Raw genomic sequence first — 9648 nt, forward strand, 5'->3', positions numbered from 1 at the left:
CTGAAACCGATATTATCAAGATGCTTGATTTCTTGATTGACAACATATTTGTTACGTTCGGAGGACGTGTTTTTCAACAGACTGTCGGCATCCCAATGGGAACAAACTGTGCCCTCTACTTGCTGAATTGTTTCTTTATTATTATGAGGCTGACTTCATGCAGAAACTTCTTAGGAAGAAAGATAAGAAGTTAGCAATATCCTTTAACTCTACTTTCCGCTTTATAGATGACGTTCTTTCACTAAACAATTCAAAATTTGGTGACTATGTGGATCGCATCTATCCCATCGAATTGGAGATAAAGGATACTACAGATACAGTTAAGTCGGCTTCATATCTTGACTTACATCTAGAAATTGACAATGAGGGTCGGTTGAAGACAAAACTTTACGACAAAAGAGATGATTTCAGCTTTCCAATTGTGAACTTTCCATTTCTAAGTAGCAACATTCCAGCAGCACCTGCATACGGGGTATATATCTCCCAATTGATACGATATTCCCGTGCTTGCATTTCCTATCATGATTTTCTTGATAGAGGGTTACTGCTCACAAGGACGCTATTAAATCAAGAGTTCCAAATGGTGAAGTTGAAATTATCCCTTCGTAAATTTTACGGACGCCATCACGAGTTGGTTGACCGTTATGGAATAACCGTTTCACAAATGATATCGGATATGTTCCTTACGTCGTAACTACAATCCCCTTCCCTTTCATGCATTTGACCTACCGAATTAGACTATTTACGGGATTTGTAATCACATAAGCAACACGACGGGTGCCGCATGTGGAGCAGGATCTGCTTACCCTTCCGGAGCACCTGAGATCACCCCTAGTTTTTGGTGGGGTTCGTGTTGTTTATTCTTTAGTTTTCTATGTTGTGTCATGTGTACTATTGTTTTTCTGTTTGTCTTTTTCATTTTTAGCCATGGCGTTGTCAGTTTGTTTTAGATTTACGAGTTTGACTGTCCCTTTGGTATTTTTCGTCCCTCTTTTATTACCACTGGGTCGATGTCTCTGCTGGTGGACATTTTGTCCCCGAGGACATCATCCGCCCAGTAGCACTTACGAAGAACTAACAGGAAACTGGCTCGGACGTCGCCCAGTATAAAAAGGTCCGAAACAGACGTCACCATGGACACGGTGTCGTCTGATACGGCAGGTGTCCCCTCATCACCAGACATGACAAATAACCCAAACACGACTCATTCAGATCATCGTCCTAGTGACAACAGCAATATTACACATATACAGCCTTGTTCAGTTCTCCTTAAAGACATTTTGGTTTTTGATGACACAGTACAACACTGTCGCATTTCAAAATGTGAGACCAAAGGCTGCAAAACTTGTGCTATTTTAATAACAGATGCTGAATTCACTAGCAATTTGACCAAGAAGTCATATTTTACCAGAAGTTACGATGATCTGAATTGTAAATCGATAAATGTCGTCTACGGATTAGAGTGCAACCTTTGCGGCTTGGTATACGTCGGTGAAACGAAAGGAAGGCTAAACAAACGTATGTGCGGTCATAGATCAGACATTAATCTCAATGCTAACGACATTCTATACCAGCATTTCAATCAGCCCGATCATTCCATCGTTTCTATGACAGTTCGAATTATTGAAAAAATATACCATAGCTCGAACAATCCTAATCTTTCAACGACTCTCCGTAGACAAAAAGAAGACTACTTGATTAGACAATTGGGAACTGCAACACCGTATGGCTGCAATGACAAAATTGATGGTATAGGTATTCTATCTAGTCCTTCGTGTAACTCGGTGAATGTGATGAATATTTTCAACTCGACTCCTCGACGTAGACGTAGTCATGGCCACCGTCATTATACATCACCCTCTCTGCATGATGTCTCTATTAATGACTTGCTGCCATGCATACAAAAACCGTTAGGTATTCATCACATTCGCACGAAACTTTATTCATTACCCCTTTTAAAACTTCATTCTCTGTTCAATTAATGTTTGGGATCCACTGTTACAAACCCTCATTCAAACCAATACAAACTACAAGCTATAATTTCGGATATTGCTAGTCACAGACTTTTCAAGCCAGTTCGCATTGGAAAAGATGAAAAAGAGAAAAGATCTTTTCTAAATCTTTCCTTTGCCAACAAAGGTCTCGATGGCGTCAACCTAGGCAATATCCTTCATCATAAATTAGTTCAATCGAAAATACCTCCTTATTTCAAAGACCAGTCTGTACCAATAATTTCTTATACCTATACCAAACCTATTGCAACTAAAATTTTCAATTACAAACGCGTTTTGCAGGATCTCGATATTGACGACTTCAAGTCTAAACCTCCTGATTGCACTTGTGCTAGTTCCCAATTCACATATAATCCTGCTGGCCACGTTATTACCGGTGACCTTAACATTGTTAATAACACTTCTCTACGAAACGTGTTCTCGAAAGGTCCGAAATATCGTGAGCCTAAATCCATCAATTGGAAACACAACTTTAAAATTTTGATGGATTCAGTCGTGGATTATGCCAGGCAATGGGCTAAGCGCGAGAAGGACGACGTAGACACTCTATCCGAATGGATTAAGGCAGTGAGGTCGTTAATACAAATCAGAATTAAGAAACTGAATGGGTCCATCAATGCCCATGCTACGTCAATCTTCAAAGATCCAAATGTTGCTAAACACATATCTGACCTCCATGATGAATATGTTGTTGTCCCCGCAGACAAAGCCCCAAATAACATCGTTTTTATCTGTAAAAGTCATTACATTAATTGCTTGATAAACGGATTAGGTATAGACAATTCACTTGAAAACCCAACATATACCCTCACGACACTTACCAAAGAGGAAATCCTGGATAATCATAGGTCTGTTCTTTGTTCCTTTGGTATTTCAACCAAAGATGAAGAACTGGATCTTCCATCACTGTATTGGATACCTAAACTGCATAAGTGTCCTTACAAACAACGGTATATTGCTGGGTCTTCCAAGTGCTCCACGAAACCCCTTTTTAAATAATTAACATCCGTTTTATCAGCAATCAAAGACGGGCTTCAAAGTTATTGTGAAACTGCCTATTCTAGAGGTGGCGTGAATCAGATGTGGATACTTAAACATTCCAAAGATCTTTTAGAGTACATACAATCTAACTCTCTTTCATCTTGTAACAGTATTAAAACATTTGACTTTTCTACTCTTTACACAAGTATTCCACATTCCAAACTAAAAGACAAATTAAAAGAGTTGGTATTACTTTGCTTCATAAAAAAGAATGGCCAACGTAGATACAAGTATCTTGTCTTAGGGAGGGATAAATCATACTTTGTAAAGAATCATTCTGATTCAAACAAAAATTCTCTGAAACCGATATTATCAAGATTCTTGATTTCTTGATTGACAACATATTTGTTACGTTCGGAGGACGTGTTTTTCAACAGACTGTGGACATCCCAATGGGAACAAACTGTGCCCCTCTACTTGCTGACTTGTTTCTTTATTATTATGAGGCTGACTTCATGCAGGAACTTCTTAGGAAGAAAGATAAGAAGTTAGCAATATCCTTTAACTCTACTTTCCGCTATATAGATGACGTTCTTTCACTAAACAATTCAAAATTTGGTGACTATGTGGATCGCATCTATCCCATCGAATTGGAGATAAAGGATACTAGAGATACAGTTAAGTCGGCTTCATATCTTGACTTACATCTAGAAATTGACAATGAGGGTCGGTTGAAGACAAAACTTTACGACAAAAGAGATGATTTCAGCTTTCCAATTGTGAACTTTCCATTTCTAAGTAGCAACATTCCAGCAGCACCTGCATACGGGGTATATATCTCCCAATTGATACGATATTCCCGTGCTTGCATTTCCTATCATGATTTTCTTGATAGAGGGTTACTGCTCACAAGGACGCTATTAAACCAAGAGTTCCAAATGGTGAAGTTGAAATTATCCCTTCGTAAATTTTACGGACGCCATCACGAGTTGGTTGACCGTTATGGAATAACCGTTTCACAAATGATATCGGATATGTTCCTTACGTCGTAACTACAATCCCCTTCCCTTTCATGCATTTGACCTACCGAATTAGACTATTTACCGGATTTGTAATCATATAAGCAACACGACGAGTGCCTCATGTGGAGCAGGATCCGCTTACCCTTCCGGAGCACCTGAGATCACCCCTAGTTTTTGGTGTGGTTCGTGTTGTTTATTCTTTAGTTTTCTATGTTGTGTCATGTGTACTATTGTTTTTCTGTTTGTCTTTTTCATTTTTAGCCATGGCGTTGTCAGTTTGTTTTAGATTTACGAGTTTGACTGTCCCTTTGGTATCTTTCGTCCCTCTTTTACAGAATTTTCTTATACAACATTTATAGACATCATTGTTTTGGTGTGGTTCGTCACTATTTACGTATTAAAAACATAGTTTGACATCTCCTTTTTTATTTTAATGATGTCGAATGTCAAGAAAAATACAGCCGTCATTACGGAAAATTATCAATAATTAATAAGAAACATCTCTGACGTAAAACTATATTCTTTTAATTTGGTAAAAGTATATATTTTTTTTAAATGGTTCATAATCATTTTAGCAACTCATTCGTTTGAATCATATATTTACATCAAAACTTTTTTCCTTAACGTAAGACCGACAAACAAAGCTAGTGTTATGTAAAACAATATTCAAAAGTAGGAAAAATCTTTCAATTTCGTCAACAACCAGACGGGGAAGTATCCGATAAACCTATTGAAGAGATATCCAATGTTGCCGAAAGTTTAAAATGATGATTTCATGATGTTTTATTCAGTTTTACAGTATTGTTTAAAAAGGAAATAATTATAATAAGGAAACAACCATTTAACCTCAAAAAGGGTGGGGGCTGGGGTGGATTATGATTTATAAAAAAATCTGATCTCCAATTTGAAGAAAAAAATATTCTGGTCATGCAGATGACTGCCCCTTCCCCCCTCTCCCCAAAAAAGTTCCAAAAACTTGAAATAAAATGTTTACTCTCTTATTGAGAGAATATATAATTATTGAGGCAATACAAATAGATAAGTTGAATTGCAATAGACTACAATTTAGCAAACTGTTTTTTTAAGTATTGAAAGCGGTAAAAAATATTTTTCTTGTCAAAAGAGGTCACGAGGAAGACTATCTACCCGGGAAAACTGTTTATCTGCTCATTAGATGATACATCTCAACACCTTGTATTAATTTTTAGGGTAATTGAAAACGGATTGATTAAGTTTTCACTTTAATTAGTTATATGTCGATAAAATTACATGTACATGATTCATTCTGTTGTAATTCTCTCTCAACTTGTATATTTTTACGTTGAACTGTGTGTCCCCTTTATCAATAAGTATACTTTTGAAAAATCTTCTAGTACAGTTTTCAATATTAATGTACATTCATAAAGCAATATAAAATCTTGTATCTGGCGTTTATGACGATCAGGTCTGTCTTGGCGTTCATGTATATCACATTTGTCATTAGATTCCACATCAAAATTTGATTCGTTTTCACTAACGTGTTCTGAGCTGATACCGGAATCCTTATAATCTTTCTCACTTGGCTCGTCTGTTTCGTTGTCAATATTTGGTGCGTCTAGGGATGTACAACGTGGTAGGGTTGTTATTTGTTTCATTCTGAGATCTATCAAAGTCATAACATCGGTTCTTAGTTTACTCATCAATGTGTCGTAATTTGTATGATTTGGTTGTTCACCCATAAAGTGAGGTTCATGTTGATGGACTTTCGTCAGCTTGGCAAGTACATCTGCGATTGTATTATGAGATTTGTTTAACCATTCATTTTCCTGGAAACATAAGTTACAAAAAAGTAAGTAAAAAAATACACGAAGTTTTCAATTTTCTTTTTAACCGCATGTACAAACTATAACTTAACTGATAGAAATGCGACAATATTAGGCGATCAGCTGCTTACGAGTTGCATTGCATTACTGCAAGCTTTTCTTTTGTAAACGTTGTTTCTAATTGATATTTTTTCTTGCTAACTTTGTCCACGGAACCAATGTTTACAGTAAATTTTATATGTCACATTGTTTAGTATTTATATTGTTTCGTTTGTTATATCCCTAGCTTAAATATGAACAATGTATACAATGCCATATAATAAAGACAGCTTGTTGTTCGGTGAGAACCAAGGCTCCGTGTTGAAGGCCGTGAATTGACCTATAATGGTTTACTTTTTTAAAATTGTTATTTGGATGGAGAGTTGTCACATTGGCACTCACATCACATATTCCTATATTTACTTGTATATAATTGGAGTCAATGTGATGACCGCTAAATTTCGTTTGTATAAGATGAATTTGTTATTTGGTTGCATTCTTCCCTTATTACACACAACAAATCCGTTAATCCAAACCCATCGATGCCAACAATTCGCCGTTTCAGAAACTAGAGGACTATGGGTAATCTCATTGTGCGTACACCAAAATGAAAATAACGTTACGTCACTGGTCATTTGTTTAGAACGTTTTTAACCAATCACAACGTTGTGGTGTACGCTTTTTCACATATTACCCATAATGCATTAGATTCTGAAACGGCAAATTTCAATGGTAAAAATAATAATATTGAGATGCAGACATCTATATAAAATTCTTCAAAACACAGAAGTTATTAGTAGATAGCAAAATTTGACCAATGGGATGTTTATAGATGAAACCCAAAGCAACATAAGTTAAATTCTACAGTGTAACTTTAAAAGTTTCCTATTTGCAGCAAACGGATTATTAATATGTTTTGCCTCCGATGACGAACAAATTCCAACCAATTACACAAACGATTAATTTTTTAACCATGGCGTTTTTAGTTCAATTTCAATCTATGAGTTTGACTGTCTCTTTTATAAATTTCATCCCTCATTTAACATGTTAAATGTGATATATAAACCGCATGATGAAAATTTGACCGAAGAAATTGGCGTATGTAACTATTAACCAAATTTAACTCTTTTGAAAGAAATAACTAACACTGCCTTTAACAGATTCAATGTGTCCATCAACGGGAAACCTTTTAACCACAATTTGACAAGATACTTGTACTTAAGGTTGTACCCAACACCTTCATCAAAAATAATTTGCGCTTTTAATTTTCATAAAATTTTGACAGAGTATTTACATTGACCCTTTGACTAAAAAAATTCAAATAAATCAAAAAATCAAACCAACCATTTATCAGAAAAATTACACTGGTTATATAGCAGTTTGACAAACACTAATTTTTATCATTTTTAACAACACAACGTAATTAAAATGTTTAGCTGGTTTTCAGCGTTATCTCCCTGTAGTGTGAGGTACCGCCTTAAATGTATATACCTTTTGTAAATTCCTGACTATTTTCTCCGCCTCCTCTTCTTTCAGCTGTTTTGTCTTCTTTGATTTCCTTAATTCTTCCACAGCTTTCTTTCTTGCTTGATCGATAATTTGTGTACTTTGTATCACTTTGTTTGCCTGATAGGTATATATATGGTGTTATTTTAAATAGTTTTGCTACGCTTAAAGAATCAAAGCAAAAATATGGGAATATATCTTTTTGTGCTTCTTTGTTTTATATATGTTTGTTTTAATAGTGATTGAGATCATGGCACGGTGATGACTGATGTTCCCCTATTTTTGACATTTTAACCTATAATGTATTTTGGTTTTGGTCACAAATCGTTGTCAATATGGTGGAATTTTGTGCAGCTGTTATACAAGTGAGAGGTTTATCAAGCTTTGCAACCATTTTTCTTTTTAAATAAGAAAATTTCTGTACTAAGTTAGAAGTATGACAGTTCTTATTTATTCGTTTGATGTGTTTGATAATTAGATTTTGTCATTTGATTTAGAACTGTCGGTTATAAATTTTCCTCGGAGTCCAGTTCTTTTGTGATTTTACTTTTAAAAAACATTGATTATCTACAATTTTACCGAGAAGCGAAATAAAACACGAAAAACACATTATGACAAATTATAATGGCAAAAGCTTTTTACTTTTTTGTTCAAATAACGAATTGAGCAAATTCAACATCAACACTGGTAGATCTATCAATTCTGTGGAAGGGATAAACCACAGAACATTTTTTTTTCATGGTTAATATGGTGCTGGTCGTTATGTACACACTCCGCTATACCTATTTGACTAAGAGGGTAAAGAATCAAGTCAGATATTGACAAATGCAGAAAATGACACACATGACTTGAACATATGTCATTGTTGCACTTTAAATCGATCTTCAATCTGAATTCAAATCTTCCAAGATAATTCATAGCTAAGGATAGATGATTGATTACACAGTTGCACTCGATTGAAAATATATTCTCTTGAAAACCAATCCCTCAGAGGTACACATTTGAAAATGACAACGGAGGTGACAACAACTAAGAAAACAGGCGAAGCTGAAAGTCAGGAGTCAATCTGAATATATCTGTATATGTCATTAGTTCTAGCAGGTCAAAATAAAATTGATTGTATTATAACCAAGTGAAATGTTGCAAAATTAATATTGACACCAGACCATGTTTGACTTTACATTGTAACAGTGTACAGTGATATATTCATTACTTACAATGGTTACAAATTATACAGCCCTATAACATTGAAAGGTGTAATATACATCACAAATTTAATTTTGCAACACTATAAAGCAATATAACTTTCAAAATGTTTAATTATAAGTATTTCCTATTGTTCAATTTAAGATAGATAAAAACACAGTTAGAATTATCTTTAGAATAGAGATATCCGTATTGAATTTGAAGCTTTCCTCACATAAAACTTTGGTTTCACTCTAGCAAATTTTGTTTACCTGGTAGATTAGAGAAAGATAGACATAACGCAGAACATACAATTTTGTTCATCCACACGTTTGCATTTAAAGTAGATATGCTGTAAAAATTGTAGATGATATATAATAGTTTGACACATAAAAAGACAAGCCAAGTGTATTTAGATAGTTTGTAGTGTTAAATCCAATATGAACCAATATATCTACTAGATTAAATAGGATAGCTAAATGGCAAATATAAATAAAACGTTCGTTATCAACTTAGATTATATTAAAGCAATTAACATATTCAGGTGAATAAGAAGATCAAGAAAACTATCAATCATATGCAATAAAAATTGGAGTTGTATGCATCATCCACGTACAGGGCTAGACCTCACAAACTCAATGAGGACAGTCGAGTGTTACAATACTGGCCCCATTTTACGGGAAGTGTGATTTTCACATCCCACCCTTATTCTATCAATTTTGTATTTACATTCTATTAAAGATCATATTTATTCGTTGAAAATATGTTCATTTGTTTGTGTTCTAAAATCTTTTTATTGAGTTAAGCCATTTCAATTGATATTTTATATTGTAATATAGTGTTATTATCTTTGTTGTGATGTCACACTATTGTTTCATGTAAGGGTGAGGATCGACACATATCCAAACCTTTAAACCGGCTACATTTGTTTGCAACTGTCCTACAATGTAAGCCAGGAACCTGATTTTCAGCTGTTGTGGTTTGTTGATGTGGGGTATAAGTGTTTCTTGTTTCTTTAGAAGAAAATAATTCTGTTTTGGTGCCCTTTTTGCTTGCTGCTCGGTATGAAACAAGGCTCCGTGATGAAGACCGTACCTTGAC

This window comes from Mytilus trossulus, chromosome 13 (genome assembly GCF_036588685.1).
Source record: "Mytilus trossulus isolate FHL-02 chromosome 13, PNRI_Mtr1.1.1.hap1, whole genome shotgun sequence".
Taxonomy (NCBI): Eukaryota; Metazoa; Mollusca; class Bivalvia; order Mytilida; family Mytilidae; genus Mytilus; species Mytilus trossulus.